An 18926-nucleotide genomic window follows, 5' to 3' on the forward strand; every position below is an offset into this window, starting at 1 on the left:
GTTCTCAATTAAATCATATTTAGGTATTTGCAGAAAGTACTTTCAAGAAACTGCCTAATTTTTTTAAGGACTTTGTTTTAGAGTAGCTCTGGCTCACAACAAAATTTAGCATAAAGTACAAATATTTTTCATATATCCCTTGCCCCCATACATATGGTTAAATTTTTAAAGATGGAAAATGCTAAATGATACAAAAATTCTACCAATAAAATCCCACTGATAATGTCTCATTGAAAATTCTACTGGAGTTACAGTTTGTTGTAAGGAAGTTTTTATAAAAAAAGTTATTAAAAAAAAGCTGTATCTAATCAATGCCAGATTGATTGGCATTGCACAAAAGCATCTTATACAATCTGTTGACAAGTTTGTCTTGGGCTTCTCACTTATTTAAAAACAATCTAAAGAAAAAAGTCAAAAGTAAATAAAACAATCTTCATGAAAACTTTGAATGGTCTAGGAAATTTAAAGACAGAGACATATTTTCTACCAATACATAAGCATATCCTGTTTTCCTTCTGGGGCCATGAAAATAAAATTGTGATCGTCCAGCTACATGCTATAAAACCATAAATTTATCAAAACTGCTCTCCCTTTTGTAAATCTTAACTTCTACCCATAAAGCCATTTTTCAATATGATCTCTTACCTGAAGAAGAGTGAGTAGGACTTAAGCTTCACCAGTCAGTAACAGTCTCTTAACAGCATGCCTGACGCAGACTGAGAACTGCAGGGCAATCGCAGTTCTTGAATAAGCTCCCTTCTTCCAGAATGGGAGTGGGGGGCAGAACCCTCAGGACAAACAAACCCACAAGGCCAACAAAGGCAACATGCATGTCCTCTCACGCAAGGTACCACCCCTCAGCCACAAAATGAAGGTTGGACAAACAGTTCCCACAGACACAACAAAATAGCTAAAGTGGCTGAGAAAGACTCTTTTCACCATTCTAAGAAAGGCAACAAATGTAGTGAATGCTTTTCACAGGCATCTTGCCGAGGAGCTGCCTGCGGATGAGCAAGAGGACCATAACCTAACAAGTGTGACTTGATCAGAGGCTGGGGTTTATCACAGGAAGCCTGTACCTGCACCCTTCCTTAAGACAAATCCTTGGGTTTCCCATAAGAAAGACTACAGAAAATTTAAGATAGAAACCTAGAGGTAAGCCCAACTGATTGCCCATTGTTCAGGAAAATGTACTAACTTGGCTGTTAGATTTCCCTATCTGGCAGACACCTTTTGCCTATTTTCCTCCTTTATAATACCTTCAGGGTTCAAGAAAGAAAACAAAACTTTAAACTTTTAAATCATGAACATTACCGGTATATAAAAAGAAATAAGAACTAGTATCTAAAGTGAGGTCTGGAGATTATCACTCACAGAGACAGGAAAATGTGGAGAATTTTATCTTGCAACTAGATCTCAGGAGGATTTTAACTATATCAAATTAAAATGTTAAAACACACACACACACACACATACACATGTTCACTCTCTCTTTCTCTTTCTCACACACATTTATACTAAAGTTCCCAGTTTTCATCCACGAATGTTAGCATGACTAAATAAATAAAATTCAGTTTTCCCCAAATTGTGCCAGATTAATGTAAAATGTTCTGCAAAGCTAGGTTCTCAGGTGAAGTTTTTAGCACGGCCAATCTACTCTAATGTCAACAGAATCCAATACTACAGGATATCTCTTAGTTTTTAACATGCACATATCTAAATCAAGCTATGAAAAGAATTAATGTATTGTTTCCCAAATGTATATAACCACAGAACCCTTTATTTGACCGGCAGCCAAAGGGAATTGTGATTTGGGAAATGCTGATAACTCTAGATTCCACGCATCAATTTTTCATCAGCAAACCTAACATTGCGATGTTTTCACAAAACTTGGAAAATTAAGTCTTCCTATCTGTTCAATTTATACTACCATCTCTGAAATTACAGTGTGATCAGTTTCTAGGTTTCTCAGTACATTGAGTCAAACCAGTTTTCCAAATGGAAGCAAGTGGGAGAGGAGCACACTGTATAGATAGTTAATGGATACCGCTATAATCCCCACATTATGATAGAATATACAGGGACAGCATGGTGCCCACTGTCAAGCAGCAGGATGTTTTGTTTGAAACTCTGTGATGGCCATGCAAGTATGTGTCTGTATCACAGCGACCCCTTTACCGGCAAAAGTTGAATGTCAGACCTCAGAGATCAACATTCTGTGCATCCCACAGAATGGGCATCCCAAGTATAATACTAGATGCCAAGCCAAGGATGAGCATTAAAAACAAAGTCTAAAGACTGCCATTTGCATCCATATGTGTACATTTTTACCACATAAATTTAAGAGGAAGAATTTGAGTCGTAGTCTTCCAGCAAGCCATGTGTAAACCCCTCATGCCCTTCCGAATGCTTCAATTTATCTCAGATGTAGAGTCCTGCAATCCCAACATAGCCCCCAACAATTCCTGCACAGTCAATCATTTTATTTAAAGAAGTGGGTTTTCAGGACAGAAGCAGGAAAGGCTGGGGGTTCACAGCTGTTGTACAGAGATTGAAGTCAAAACTGAATCCCCACCATCCACCGCGACTACTACAGAACAAACTACTCCACAAAAGTTACGTTTCCAAATCATGTTGCTTTAAACAACAAAATCTTTCTAAGATGAATTACAGTCCTCTAATCCTTTTAAAAAGAAGAGAGTTAATAAAATTTTTAAATTATGTCTTTATTTCCTAAATATAGATTGCTGAATAAACATAATGACTCATAAGTATAACACATTATTAAAGAGACCACTATGTTATGAAAAAATATTTTTCTTTTTTTTTTTTTGTAAGATGGTATCTCATTGTAGTTTTGATTTGCATTCCCCTGATTACAAGTGATGTTTTTTCATATGCTTGTTGGCCATTTGCATTTCCTCTTTGGAGAAGTTTCTTTTTAGTGCTTCTGCCCATTTTTCAACTGGATTATTTACTTTGTTTTTGTTGAGTCTCATCAGCTCTTTGTAGATTTTTTTTTTAAAGATTTATTTATTTATTTATTTATTTTAAATAATGAATTTTATTTTTATATTCCCCATGCAATTGCAACCCCCCATTCTGACCCCAATCCCAGGGGAGGGGAAAAAATATTTGTCTTAAAAAAATGATTGAGGAGGGGCTCCCTGGTGGCTCAAGGAGTTAAGTGCTGCACTATGAAATAATCTGCAGCCTCTGCAGCACAAGTTATATCCCCAGCTGGCCAGGGAGCTACCCACATGGCGAAGCAGACCTCTCCTGTCTCACCCGCTGCTCCCCTCAGCAATGTACTTCAGTCAGTCTGCCTGTTCGGCTCCCTACTCTGTGTCTGGTGAGTCCTCTCACACCCTGCACATCTGGCCTTTACATGCATAAATAAATGAGGGCACATCTGGCCTCTTGCATGCATAAATAAATAAATCCTCAAAAAAAAAAAATGATTGAGGAGACATTAAGCAAGCAACTTAATTTCCCAGAACCTTAGTTTCTTCTTCTGAAAAAATAGCAATAAAATCACTTATTAATAACAATAACCTTACAAGACTGCATAAGAATCAAAAGAGAAAACTACAAACTCCAAAGTTCTAGACAAATGCAAAATATGTATCATAATATTATGGTGTATTGAGGAACTGTTCTTTCAGCCACTATTTACATAGAGTCCACCACAACAGAAAACAGGGAGCCTACAGTCCTGTTTGCCATGAATCTGTGTCTCATTATAATAAATGGATATAGGCTGGAATGCTTTAAAAATCAACTAACACAAGTTTATTTTAAAAGTTCATTATTTTAGAGGTTTATTTTAAAAAGCCACAGAAGGCATAAAGTAAAAATTCCTTCCATCTTTCATATTACTTACAACCACTGCTGAGTTTCAGTTTACATTTGCTGACAACCACTTTGTTTTAGATGATTCACATTCAAAATATGGTTTCTTTCTAATGCATGAGTATATCTCATTTACATGAAGGTTTCTAATAACCAGGTGGTTCACCTCAATTTTATTATTGCATTTGGTTAGGCTTCCTGGTTTGACATTTCTTTGTTCTAGTTATTTCTACATAATTTATTTGAATATAAAATGGAAGCCAAACGATTATGGTATATAGAATGCAATGAAAATGTTATAAATCGTCTCACTACATACACACAACAACAGCAGATTTATGAGGTGATGGATGTGATAGCAAACCTTAATGTGGTAATCATTTCGCAATTTATACATAATCAAATCATCATATATGCAAACTTATATGTTATATTTCAATTATATCTCTCAATAAAGCTGGTAAATAAACACAGGTAGAGTAACTTTAAAAAAGAAAATATTATAAATCTTCATAAAATAAAAATAACAAGGACTAGTGGGAGGAAATACGAATTCACTAGCTTTTAAATTTTCATAACTAGGAGTCATTAGATGCTATCTAAAGTTTATAAATCTGCAAACATAGGCCTTCATTATATTATTCACATTTGTAACCATGCATTACCACAAAAAGTAAACAAAACGGAATGTAAATTTAAATTGCAGGAAAAAAAGAAAACATGGAGGATCTTGAATAATCTAAGAAGCAAAGGAAATATCAGACGAGGAACCAGCCCTGCTTCTCCTCGGAGACCTACCTGCTCCTCCACCCTCTCTTTTCCAACTGAGTGAGGCTCTCCCTTTAGTCATGCAGAGCCTCTGTTGCTGCGGCTCTCAGAGAAACATACTTTGGTTTTCCTTGGATTTGCTCCAAATATCACCAAATTTGGCAGACACTTCAGAGTCTTAACATTTGGGCTTTAACCATTTCCTACTTTGAGTAGAGCTTTTTCGCCCTTACTTTTAGTAATTTTTTTCATCTCCACAGTTTCAGGGACAAGAATAGACACTTTACTCAAGTTCCTGTGACAGAAACCCCCACCTTCCAAATTACTCTAAGTTTTTTATTATCTACATTCTTTAATTTTTCTGTCTCTCCACTGCCTCCCTCTAATTGCTTCTTTCCCTTCTTGTTTCTTGGTGCTAAAATCAAGCACTGAGCCAATTTAATACTGCCTGCAATTGTGTGTATCTCTTTCCATCTTCAGTGGGAGTATTTACACCATAGAAATTGGCAGACAATACAAACAAAGCCTCTCCCTTCTCCTTTTCAGAGTTGGTGGCTAAACATTTACGCCATGGGAAAGGTCTGTGAATTTATGGAGTGTGTATAAAGTAAGGATAAAAAATTTTTCTAACTCAGAACAAGAACAACCTTCCATTTTGGCTTTTTTTAAATTAGTTCATACAAATGTCTTTATATATTTGACAGTGTCAGATAAGCAACCTCGATAACATCACTGATATTACCATAATTAAATAATATAGGATGAAGAACATTAAAGTTGTTTCTAGAATAAATGTTATTCTTTCTAATTCTATTTACTTATATAGCATTGTTACCCTAATAGGTCTAAATAGTATATTAAATCTATTTTTTGATTCTCATTATCAAGGAATTTAATGAAATATAAGCATATTCATGTAATGTGACAATATAAATAAGAAAACTTTTAGATTCTGTATTTTCTCTTTCTCCTTTCTCTCCCCAAATCCCAAAACCACAAAATCACCACACTTTTTGCTTCCTTGTCCCCCCAAGTCTATGGATTAGATACCAAAATAATTATTTAATAGTGCCCTGATCCTGCCAACCTTGCTAAAGATTGATTTTAAAGCTGACAACCCAGTAAGCTCAGGGTAAAGTCAACTTTTGGAATCAGGGAACAAAGGAAAAACTAGCTCAGAACATTATTTTAAAGCATGGTACTGACATTCCAATAAACACTGCTAATTCAATTCACCTAGATCATCCAGCTAGTGAATCATGAAACATAAATACTTATTTAAAAAAAATCAAAAAAAGAACACTGTGGAGAAAAAAACAATGAATGTGAAATATCATGAATTGATATGTTCACCAATGTGTCTAACTCTTTATGTCGGCTACACTGTACATATTTTATTGTGTCAATAATTATCATTATCAATGCATTCTGTAAATGCCATCAGTGTTACTGAGTGACATTCTATAAATAATTATCATTAGAAAGTGAAAAAGGTAGTTACCTTTATAGTTACAAAATCCCTAGAATAAAAATGCTTCCTAAGTTCCTCTAAGTATTTTACTCATTTTTTAGAAAAACAATATACAAAGCATGATACAAACAATGCCAGGTACTACTCAAGAACAGTAACTTTATTTTTGCCTCACCATTGTGAGCCAATAAAATAAAATTCATTTCACAGAACACAGTTTATAAACTGACAGTGCTCTGTGCTGTATGTCAAACCTTCCTGTCACCTGGGTATTGGCAATCAACAACTCCTGGTTTGTAAGAAGCTGAACAGCGTGAGATGATAGGTTAGACATCAGGTGGGAATCAGACACACCAGGGTTGACATGAGAGCTATATTATTTTGGGTAAGTTATTTAACCTCGTTATAGTTCCATTTCCTCATCTCTAAAACAGGCATAACTACCTACCTCCCATGGATAAGGAAACCTACATACACAGAACATATCTCAAACTTAGTAAGTACTCAATAAACTGAGATCATCACTTACTGTTGTATCTAGTGTTACCACTTTTACACAATAAGTCAACTATTTCAAGGGCTGCCATAAAATCACGGCAGTTTAGACCAGAGCCTCTCAAAGGTTACCATGCACAAGCAAAATGGGATTCAGGAAGTTAGCTGGAGGCCTGAGACTCTGTGCTACTAACAAGAACCCCAGTTATGCCAATGCTGGTCCAAGAACCACATTCTGAGTATGAAGGATCTGGACCACCAGGTTCCTGTCACTACCCATACCCGCCCCCCAAGCACATCCAGGCACAGCTAGCCACAATTCAAAGCACTGAGTCCAAATCCAACATTACCTTCCCTGTAAAAATAGAACTCTTTTTAAAAAATGGTAAAAAATCCAGAACCACCTGGGATAATGGCTAAATATAGAATACAATTATAAGAAAAGCACTGCTTAACTGTGCGAACTGCTTAACCTGTGCAAAGAACTTGGGCTTTCAAGTCAGAAAGGGCTGGGCTCAAATCTTAGCCCTATTATATGTGCTAACTGCTTAGTTGACTTTGGATTAATTACAGACCTCCTGGTAAACTTTCGTTTCCTTATTTGTAAAATAGGATAATAATACTATCAAAAAATTATGAGATACTGCAAATAACAGCCCTTTCAAAAGCAATTAACTTTATCTGTATACCCCACAGCCTGACACATAGTAGGTGCTAAGAAAACATTGGCTACTTTTCTGCTCCAGACATCACTGCTCTAATGTAAACTCTGAATTTCTTTCTACTCGCATTCAACATGTACCCTTCTCCTCTCTAGCAAACCATCCGAAGACCTGTCACAGCTAAAAAGTCTTTTTCATGCTATTTCAAGCTGCCGGCATTCATAATTTCCCAAGAGAAAGAACCTTATTTCCTAGTATGTTCTACTAATCCTTGAGACCTAAAGTCTGGAAGAAAACTATCGTTTTCCACATGGCTTCTCTCTAAATTAAACCCTTACAGAGTCCTTCTTCTTACACAGACACCAAAAGGAAAGGAAGAGAAGTCACGGCCATCTTTTTGTCCTTCTCTGAAAGAACCTGTAACTATCATTTTCAGTCAGAAAAACTGTTATCATTGGGAGCCAGCCACTCATTCCAAGATAATGCTGTAATTCTTTAGTTCCAGAAACTTAAATTGATACTATTTCTAAAGGAAACTAACACACACACACACACACACACACACACACACCCCAGTTTTGTTTGGTTTCCTGTCACCAAGTAAAAATGATACAGTGCCCAAAATATCAGTTGGCAATCAAACTCTGCCCCTTCATTGATTCTACATGGTTTTTACTGAGTTCCTGACAAAACCCAGCATTGTATCAGAAGCCAGGTGTATGCTGGTGAATAAAACAGACCTGGTCCACATCCTTGAGGATCTAACTATCCCGACCTTGCTAATCTTACTTCCAAAACCAGGACACACTTCCAGAAACAATTCTGTTTCCAAAACACGGGGTAGAGAAGGACAACCACAGGCTGCATCTAAATGAGCAGAACAAAACCATTAGCCTTCAACTCTGGCCACATACTAAACAGATGAACCCCTTCATGCACTGCTAGATGAAACCTACAAATAAAGGTGGTCTCTCTTATTTAGATGGATACTAACAGGCCCAAACAGTGGCCCATCCAGTCCACCACAGTGACCTGGCTGCAGTGGAACAGTCGTTCCTTGGAGACACAGATTCTACATCAGCTTTGGTGTGGACAGATGTTTAAATGTCTACCAGAATGTGCCTATTCCTTCTCCCCAATTATAAGCAACTAAAGACACCTAAAATCTATTAACAAGCTTTCTGAATTTCACCAGCACACCTGAAAGCAAACACATATAATGTTTTACCAGCCATACAAGTCATATTTAATATCTTTCTATCTCTTGGCACCTGCAATATTACATTTAAATATTTAGTATTTAACTATAATATTTAAAAATAGAAACAAGGATACTGAACAAAATAAAAGTTTCATTTACCATCTTTAGTCTATTAAAACTTTCATCAAGCTGAGCTCTCTCCATTACAAGGCTTTCTGTATATAGAAGAGGCACTGCTAATAGAATCATTTTGATTAAGAATTCATATAATATAAAAGGCATCAGAAAAATGTAATCAGAATATGTGGAAATTATGTCATCAGATAATCAGTAAAACCTTCAGATGCAGATTAATTTATTGTTCACATTGATGAGTCTTAATTATGTCCATGAATTGCTTTTATAGAGGCCTCTGAATTAAAAGGAATATCCCTCTTCATTACATGAAAACACAGTCTCATCACTTATGTTAAACTGGAAGCTAAAAAGACACCTTTTACTTTTCTCACTGTAATCAAAATATAATAATCATATATTAATCATGGAGAGTACATAAAGAGAATATCATCTTGCTAACAAAATTATCATTATTCCCAATGATCTCCAACTTGTACTTGAAAGAGGTTTTAAAGCATCTCTGATGTTTCAACCAATTGGTATGTGTCGAGAATACAGCAAGGTTCAATTTGAAGCCATTGTTTTAAGTAGCCTGGTTTGAAATTCAGAGATAACCATACTGTCTTCATTACATAATAACTTGGCTAAAAATTACTCACAGTCCCTTTCACAACGCAATCTGGAAGTGACTCCGCCATGAATCAGTGAGTGACTTAGAGTTAATAAATCAGACAAGAACTTCACTTGGGTTGGTTGAACTAACATAGGTCTGAATTCATTTAAACAGTCTTCTGTTTTATTTTCACTAAGATAATTCTGAATATATCTTAGACAAGTGATTCTTAGAGGGTGAAGTCACTGTCATATATGATATATGATAAACTGCAGAATGATTTTATGTGGGATACAAACTGAGCAGAGTATAACAAAGACTCCCCCAGGAGGAAAGTTGAACATGTCCCTCCTTCTGTCTATCTTTCTCCCAAATCTCCCCAGCCTTGCCTGCATCTGAGCATAAAAGGAGGAGGCCTCTGGCAGAGGGTTTTTGGTAGACACTGGTATCTACTTAGGATTAAAAAACACTCTGGTTTTTATTTTTACAGGATATCTACTATGTGTGGTACATGATAGTTTTTGTTTAAGGCAGTGACTTAAGGTTTCCTTTTTAAATTCATTTATTTATTGTAAAAATATGAAAAGCATTCAAGTCTAACAGAAGTGTAATACAATCATGGCAAAGAGCACAAAAGTGAATGACTGATAATTGGGAAACACCATAGTATAGCAAATACATCAGCCTGAGTTTGAATATTGTAGGTCCCTAGCTGTGTGACTTTAGGCAAGTTACTTAAGATCTCTGTGCCTCAGTTTCTTCATGTGTAAATAAAGATAATGAAGGAGTCAACTTCAAAGGGTAACATTGATTGCAAAAGGTTACAGGCAAAGCACTAAAATAGCACCTGGCATATATTAAGAATTCCACACAAATTAGTTATTATTATTAAGAGTACTAGTATTTTATAAATATATCTAGAAACATATAATATATATTCAGTATATATTGAATAATATTATTAAACTCATTGTCCTGGCCTGTGAATTATAAGATTAGGTAAAGAGACTTCTTCATAAGCTTTTCTATGAGTAAAAAGAAAAAATGTGTTTTTCTTTAGATTAAAATTAAGGAGTATTTTAAAACTATACAGTCCTGTGAAAGCCAGGAAATCAAGTTCACTATTTTGAATTTCATTAACATTTCCCTTCCTTCCTCCTTAAACATCTCAATATTTCAATTTACTAAGAATTAAAAATAAGGTTGCTATTCTTTATCCATAGGGCATCAGCCAAAATGTATTTTACATCGGGGAATATGGTTCTTCCAACATGTTAACATTCTGCCCAATTCATGCAGCATCACAATTGCTGTTTTCTTGAATATTGCTCCAGCAAACAACTTTTTATTTAAATTATAGTCACTTTTCATGCAATGACCTTTTAAAAATCTGCTTGAATATTGCCATGGTCTGAGTGTTTGTGTACCCCTCCAAAATCATGAAAGCCTCAACTCCGAAGACGAAGAATAAGAGTTGAGGTGTTTGGGAGGTGCTGAGGTCACATGGGTGGAGTTCTCGTGAATCGAATTAAAGCTTTTATAAGAACAGGCTCCAGATAAATCCCTAGCTTCTTCCACCAAGCAAAGTCACAAGGAGAAATCTGCAGCCCAGAAGAGGTCCTTCACCCAACCACAGGTATACCCTAATATCTGACTTCCAGTCTCCAAACAGTGAAAAGTAAATGTTTGTGGTTCATAAGCCACCCAGTCTATGGTATTCTGTTATAACAGCTTAAACATATTAAGACAAAAATAAAAGACAACAGCACATCACTTGTTTATCTTTTTCTTTATCTGATTTTCTCTACTAGTGACTTCCAAGAGAATTCCCCTTTGTTCATGTAGCTTATTATAACTTCCTCCATAAAATAAAAAATCAGATGATCATAATAAATCATAAAATGCAGTGAAAAGTCAGTCCCTATTAAAGTCAGATGCCTTCTTCACCCCATTCCAGTTTAATATGCATTTTGGACTAAAATGGGGAAGGACAGACAACATGTCTCAGTCAAACTGGGTCAGCACTCCACAAGGTTCAACCAAGCTCTAAATTTACTTTCTGTGGCTAATATGGCTTCCTGAACAATGAACTCCAGTTATCCATCTAATCTCACAAGCTCTCTCCACTAGAACCCAACTAAAGTAAAAAACAAAGTTTAGAAAGAAAGAAAAGAAACTACCCTGTAACTAATGTGAAGCAAAATGGTTAACAATGAAATTAATGCTGATTGCAAATGTAACCTTCAAGATGCACAGAGCCCAGTAATCCCTCAAAGAATAGATAATACAATCTGATTGCTTTTGAATGTCAAATGTACCTGCAAGAAATAGCTATGTAAATTGTCTGCGCAGGCTCTGTATTGAGAGTCCAAAGTTAATTTTTTAAATCTAAATCATTGTCCCCATCATTCTTAATTCTGTCAAAATCAGACCTTTACTTGCCTCATTTCTTTCAACAACCATGTACTCACAAGCACAGAGGCAGTTCTTCAGCCTTTGAGATAAATCTAAGCAACAGGTACCTGGATGCAAACCACAAGTCTGTAAAGTGCTGGCATGTTACTTAAACTTCCTGTGTTTTAATTGCATCATCAAAGAATGGAATTTGTTGGTTGAGATCTATACCCAACACATGGTTAATACTAACTCAATGGTCATATGCAATCTTTACATGACATCTCAATTACAGTGAAAACAGGTATAAGCATATGCCCATTTTATGGATGAGGAGAATGCATATCTCAGAGGGCTGTACAACAGTCAACGTGAAAGTGTTATAAGTCATGCTATACATCACATCTGCTCCTTTGTGCCACCTGACACAAACCAAACACTAAGAACAAAAGTACCCATGGTAATTTTGATAATTTTGATAAGGCACTATGATAATTTTTTTAAAGTGTTAATTTATTCTAACATTCCATCCTGTGTATGAATAGAATGACTTAATAGCCCAAGATAAGGGGAATCGACTGATAAACAGTCTCCATTTATTTGTGACTCCTTGTCCATGTTACACTTTATTAGTCTTACGTGTTTAGGAGACGCTTGACAATGGTGAGAAAAGCAAGTGGACAAAACTGAGTCATAGTCTAGTAGGTTACACTTGTGTCATATGTCTTTCTCCCTGGGAGTTTAGCTACAGAGTACACAGGAAATGTTTCAAAATATTCTCAAAGAACAAGTGACAATACAGAGTCCACCGATTCAAAAGTCTTACCCATCCGCTGGGGATTACAACCAACTAAGGTGGGTTAAAAACACCCACTCTTTAACTCTACCAATATAACTGCCCACATGTTCATTAGTAAGAATTTTGACTGGGTGGAAAGAGAACGGAGAAAAGGAAATTGAAAAAATGAGGCTTTCCTAGAAATAAACTTTTCCTCCCTGGTACACTGCTGTAGACTGCTAAACTGACCCCAGTTCCCCACATCTTCAGCTTTCCACACCCTTTTCAATGACACTTTGTAGTTCCTTTCAACAAAAGAGTGAACCAGTATCCCCAACTTAATCTGGGTTGATTCTATGACTTGCTTTTGTAGAAGTCAGACTGTGTTAATTCTGAGCCGTGGCCTCAGGAGGTCACGCTTTTTCTTAAACCATGTGACCACCATGAGAAACTAGCCAACCAGAGAAGAGGCCGCATGGAGAAAATCCAGAGCCCCAACTGATGTCATCCTAGACCAGCCAGCCCCCAGGTGCACCCAAGCAAGTGAAGATATTCAGTTAAGCACAGCAGTGCTACCTCCTAAGCCACAACTGATCATAGATGGGCTTACAGGGACCCCAGTCAAGGCCAGAAGAGGCTAACTCATGAACTTATGAGCAACAATAAGTTTATTGTTTTAAGGTATTGAATTTTGAGATGGCTTTTATGTAGCAATAGATAACTGACAGACACATTTCTCTTTTGATAGCTTTGCTATATATGCCTGGTTTCTCCTAATAATGAGCACTTCCAGGTTAACATCAAACTAGGTTCCTTGTGACACTACTTACTTGAAGTGTTAAATAGGATTTACACAGGGAAGCAAAGGAGGTGGTCAAATAAACTTGGGAAATGTTCCAGCTCCTAGACCCTGTTGTGATATGATACAGTAGCTGATCAACACTTGCTGAATGGCATGACGGGTACTTCTGTGAATAGTGTATTCTCCAGGGGAGGGGGCCAGCGTGAAGCATGTTCAAGGTTTTCTGCATGTGCTGAGGCACATGAGCCTGCTGTAGAATCTGAGCATTATGAGGGTAACATACCAACAAAATTCACCTTTGAACTAAGTTAACTCCAATGGTTCTGAATTTTCAGTCAAGGCATTAGAATCACAGTCCCAAATGTAGTACGCCCAGTATCAATTCTCTTCTTCATCAGTAAGACAGCCTCAAGTACACTTCCAAGCTTACTAGTGACCAGGTATGACCAGGTGACCAAATACTGGCTAATAGAACAGAAGTAGAGTGAGACAGGGAATTTCCAGGAAGGCCACAGAAATCCAGGCTGCCGCCTTAACTAAGAGGACCTCTTTCTTCTAATTCCTTCCTGCTGTATAGCTGGACTGTGGCCATATGGCCTGAACCAAACTAGCCCCTGAATGACCTTGGAAATGGAAAGTACAGGAACATGGAAGGCACAGAAAGGTAGGAAACTGGGCTCCTGCTCTTACTGAAGCATGGAACACCTAACACGGAATTTCTTCTCCCTTAACTTCCATCTTGTTTACATCCTGTTATTTTAGATATTTCTGTTAAAAGTAGTCAAAACAACATCCAAAATATAGGGCTAATCGATATACTTTTAAGAATCCCTGACCTTACAGTTTTTAGACTTATCACAATATACCCAAATTTGAAAAATAATTTTTCCACAGAAAAGCAGGCATTGTTTTTATTTAGATACCAAAAAAAGTGGCCTAATTTGCTGTTCTTCAGCACCAATGATGAATACCCACTTATCTAACCACCCCCTTGCTTGTGGGACATTAGTTGACTATAAAAATAATTTCCTGACGATGAACAGAGCAAACATTAGGAAGTGAAACTACTGAGAGAATTCTATGTTCTTCTGCTTCCCCTTACTGCATCACTCAGGAACGAAATGTTACCTGGCTTCCCATTCTGACTTTTCTGAGTGTCTCCTCTTTAAACATCCAATTATAAAGAAATTTATTTGTTAAGGTTTTTTTCCTCAGGGAAACCCAGAAATGAAATCACTTTGCCAGCAAGGCCAGGAAAACAAATCATTTATGTTGTGGCTGAGCCATAAGGCTCCCATCATAAACACGGGCAGGATCTGCACAGCTTTGCTCGCACAAAGCCATTTGGGAGAAGATTTTTATGGCAGCAGCTGAAATGTTTCTACCAAAACAACACCTACACATTGCTAGAGTTATTTTCAGAGGAGAAGGTTTCCCCTACTGCTGTTTAAACCGTTAAAATGTGTGCTTAAAAGCGCAGGCTGCTGGGAGTCTGGGGCTGCAACCCCCATGAGAGAAATCAGCTGCCACTCCTTGGCTGGATGACCTCGGGCAGATCATTTAGCCTCACTGACCTCAGGTGTGACCATAAAAACGGGAATCACAGTACCTTTGAGAGGCATACTGAGAACTGATACAACAATGCAAGCTTCGCACCGTGGCTACATAGTAAGCAAACAAGGAGAACAGTGTTCTTCAAGCTCAATGCTAAATACCTTGCAGAATAAAGATATAAGAACCTAAGGGTAAGTGATATTTAAAAATACCACATTAACATTAATATAAAAGTATAAATGTACTTAACAGTGTATGTGTAGAAACCACAGAACGTAATTTACCCACAAACCACTTACCCAGTTTCTCCTGCACTGTCTAGGACAGGGGCATGAACAGGACGTTAGTAAAAACTCTCTGAATAGCTAATCCAGACATCCAGACCATTTACCGAAGAGCATTCACTGAGCATGAGGCACCAAGCAGCACACTTCTCAAGGGTTAACTATTCATCTTTCACAACTACACTCTCGGATATGTGTCATGACATGGTAGATGGTCAGCATCGGTGCATAAACACTTAACTTGCTTTTGAGCTTCCTGGGGTTTGACAAGTCTCCAGTTAAGACTTTATCACACTCGGGCCTCCCTGGTGGCGCAGCGGTTGAGCACTGGGCTGCAAAGCTGCCTGCAGCCTCTACAGCGCCAGTTCCATCCCTGGCCACCAGTGAGGGTACCACATGGTGCGCTGACCTCTCCTGCTGAGCCCGCTGCTCCCCTCAGCAGTGTATTTCGTCAGTCTGCCTGTTCTGCTCCCCGCTCTGGCTCCAGTGAATTCTCTCACCCTCCCGCTCTTCTGACTGTACCCACTGCTTGTATAAATAAATAAATCTTTAAAAAAAAAAAAAGACTTTATCACACTCAACTTTTCCTTCTGCCCAGCCCCTTCCTGTCCTCTCCACAGAGGACATCTTAACAGCATAATAAAAAGTGATTCTCAGGGAGGTTGAGAAATTTGGCCAGTCACTCAGTCGATGACTGATACACTGGGATTAGAACATAAGCATTCTGACACCAAAGCCCAGGCTCTAAATCACTCTGCTCTACTGCTCAGTTAAGTTTGCATTTTTATGTCCAATAAAATAAGCTAGTAAAATGAATGAATGAACGAGCAAATGAATAAATTGAGTAAGCTGGCTGTTGTCATCACAAGAAGCAAATTAGAATGAGAAAAAGAGTTTTGAGACAAAGAGTTTTAAGAGAAGGCAACCTCACCAGTTACCAGTCAAAACAATTGTTTGTTTGTGAGATCTGATTGTTACCAGTCAAAACAATCAGAGGGCAAATACTACTCTAGATCTTTCCAATCAAGTAACTGGTTACAGTGTGATGGAGGGGCTGAGATACTGCAGAGGGAATGGAGCTGCTTAGAGTCTAGCAGTCATGGTAAGTTGCTAGCTTGTCTGGGGATACTCAAGCCAACTGGCCGAGAGGACAACTGCACAGGTTGCGGGGGGGAAAATGTGAGTCTGGTGGTAACAGAAGCTATGGAAGATACATAAGTGTCCTAGAGATGCCTAGATCTCCCTGCAAGAGAAGCAGGTAGAGATGCCCTGCAGCCCCTCTCTTCCACCTCCCATACTTCTACCAGTGCCTTTCCTTGCCCAAACCTGCCTGGAGGCTAGAGGGCAAGGGTATAGCTGGGAACTGTAGTTTTCTGTAACATAAAATAGAACAGAAGGTGATGGAGTGGATGGAAAAACTACTGTGTTTGAACAGCCCCAGGAACTGATAATGAGGAAATATAAATATGTTGAAAATAAAACAAAAGATTTAAAGAAGCATATCTATTAGTTAAACAGCAAATAGTACTACATACTCCAGAGGCCCCTAAGCAAAGAATCACAACAATAATACCTTTCACTTACATGGCTCTCTGCAGGACATGCTGCTGTGTTACTGCACAGCTCAATAACTGATGTCCAAAAAGATAAGGGTGAGAAGTTTCAATTATTCTGTGTTTAGTAAATCAGGGGGCTATATGCAATATTTCAGAAGCATTTCCAACACAAAAATAACAAAGTAAATTTCATGATCAAAATTTTACTTATGAAGAACAAATTGTTCCCAGCACTATCAGGTCAATTAGGTGTTAATGTAGCTCCTATTCTGGAAGGCTGAACCTGCCTTCATGATTTTATCTGCTGTTTGACAAGATAGGAACAAGAAAACAAATTCTTTGCTCTAGTCTCAGAAGTCCTATGCAAATTTCTCTGATGCAGCAGAAATTTTTGAGGGTATGGATAGGACTGAGCTGAGAAAAACTGTGAAAACAAAAATACATCACTGAAGATCTACAGAGTCAGTGCTCCTTCTAGCCACAGAGACACTAAAATTGGCATAACAAAAACATTGTGACCCTGCATAAGGCTGACACAAACATTCATACAGCATTCTTTATTTGCTTTTCTTTTGTAATAATCACAGGTGGAAAACAGGTTTTGATAGTAAACTAATTACCCAATTGAGGGCCCTTCCTCCTTTCTACCCCCTCCCTAACTTCTGTTCAAAAGAATACACACACACACACACACACACACACACACATATCCAGCCACAATATTCAGCACCACTCAATGTTTAACTATACACTTTGCCCTTCCAAAGACATCTACCATCCATTTAAAAAGTTGTTAAACTCTTCTCAGAAGGATGTGAATTGTTCACATATAAAAACTGCTGATACATTTCATTCCCTCCCACCAGCACCACCACCACACCCCAACAAATCTTCTTAGAGGTAACTAAAATCCAAGTGGCTTTGGAAATGATCTGGGTTGAGAAAAGGCTTTGCTTCTAGCTAACTGTGGACTTAGGCTAGCCAGTTAACCTCTCTGTGACTCTATTTCCTCACTTCTAACATGATGCAACTGGAATTAGCTGATATCCTTTCAGTGCTGAGATGATTTCTATACAAAGATAATGAAAGTCCTGCAGGAACCAGATGAACTCTCTCTCAGTGGACAATACCCAGGCATGTCTATTTATGATATTGCTTATCAGAATTAAAAGCACATTCTGTGGCTATGGTATAATGTCCAACTGCATTCCCAGCTCTGTGATCTCATCTAGCAATTCTCAAGTTAGGTTTTAGGGAAATCTGCTTACACAAAAGAGCCTGATTCTTCTTCCTCCCTCTATTTACTCCCTCTGTCATGTAACCTTGTGTGACCTCTTACTCTGGACCCTCCTTTGGACAATGGGATGTTAGCTGATGTGATATAAGCAGATGCTAAAAAGTGCATACTATTGGACTTGCCCTCCTTCTTATTCCTTTGCCAGGGCTGGGAGAACATGCTCTCTGTAAAACACAGGAGGAGGAGACATGTATAGCAGAGATCATCATCCCAGTCTTCCCAGCTAGAGCCATCCTAGACGAGCCAACAGCCAGCTGAGCTCCAACTAAGGTCAGAAAAGCTGCCTACCCAACTCATAGTTGACCACAGACACATGAAGAGGTCAGCTAAGGATCTTGTAAAGTGAATAAATTTTATGATTGTATTCCACTGAGGTTTTGTGGTTACTTGTTAATAGCCTTAGCGTGGCAACAGATAACTGGTACACATTCCTTGGAATATGAGTCCTCAGCCACACTATAATGACTATTTCCAGAATAAAGATACCTAAGTGGTAAAATAAGCTGGGGACATACTGCATACTTCAATTTAACTTAGAGGTTCACAACACATTAATGCTTCTAAGGCTTTAAGAATTCCCAGCAATAAGAAATCTACTTGATTTCATCTAATTCCTGTTTCTCTCCAGCATATTTTATTACAGACACCCAAAATGATTTTCTTTTTTTTTTTAAAATTTTTTAAAGATTTATTTATTTATTTATTTATTTATTTATTTATTTATTTATACAAGCACTGGGTATAGTCAGAAGCGCGGGAGGGTGAGGGAGGGTGAGAGAATTCACCAGAGCCAGAGCGGGGAACAGAACAGGCAGACTGACAAAATACACTGCTGAGGGGAGCAATGGACGTGGCAGGAGAGGTTTGTCCACCATGTGGGACCCTCACCAGTGGCTGGGGATGGAACCAGCGCTGCAGAGGCTGCGGGCAGCTTCATAGCCCAGCGTTCAACCGCTGCCCCACCAAGGGAGGCCCCCAAAATGATTTTCTAATCAAATCTTCCTCCAGTTTTACATGTCAAGTCTAAGTTGAGTCTGTATCTGACTTTTTTGGCCATGTATTTTATTGTCTCTTCCAAGACA

The 18926-nt window shown here is 37.9% G+C and overlaps 1 protein-coding gene across 5 annotated transcripts in view; it reads right to left on the minus strand.

Moving 5' to 3' along the window:
• The window catches only part of PLCB4 (phospholipase C beta 4), a 379157-nt gene that overhangs the window by 281289 nt on the left and 78942 nt on the right, over positions 1 to 18926 (minus strand). Inside the window, exon 1 of one of the 5 annotated variants that reach the window (XM_037494787.2) lies at positions 646 to 831. The exons of the other annotated variants lie outside the window; for them this stretch is intronic. The gene's annotated coding sequence lies outside the window, so the exon portion shown is untranslated. Of the gene's footprint in view, positions 1 to 645; positions 832 to 18926 lie in introns of those variants that run through there. 5 annotated transcript variants of the gene reach the window in all.

This window comes from Talpa occidentalis, unplaced genomic scaffold (genome assembly GCF_014898055.3).
Source record: "Talpa occidentalis isolate TD23 unplaced genomic scaffold, MPIMG_talOcc4v2.1 talOcc4.10, whole genome shotgun sequence".
Lineage (NCBI taxonomy): Eukaryota > Metazoa > Chordata > Mammalia > Eulipotyphla > Talpidae > Talpa > Talpa occidentalis.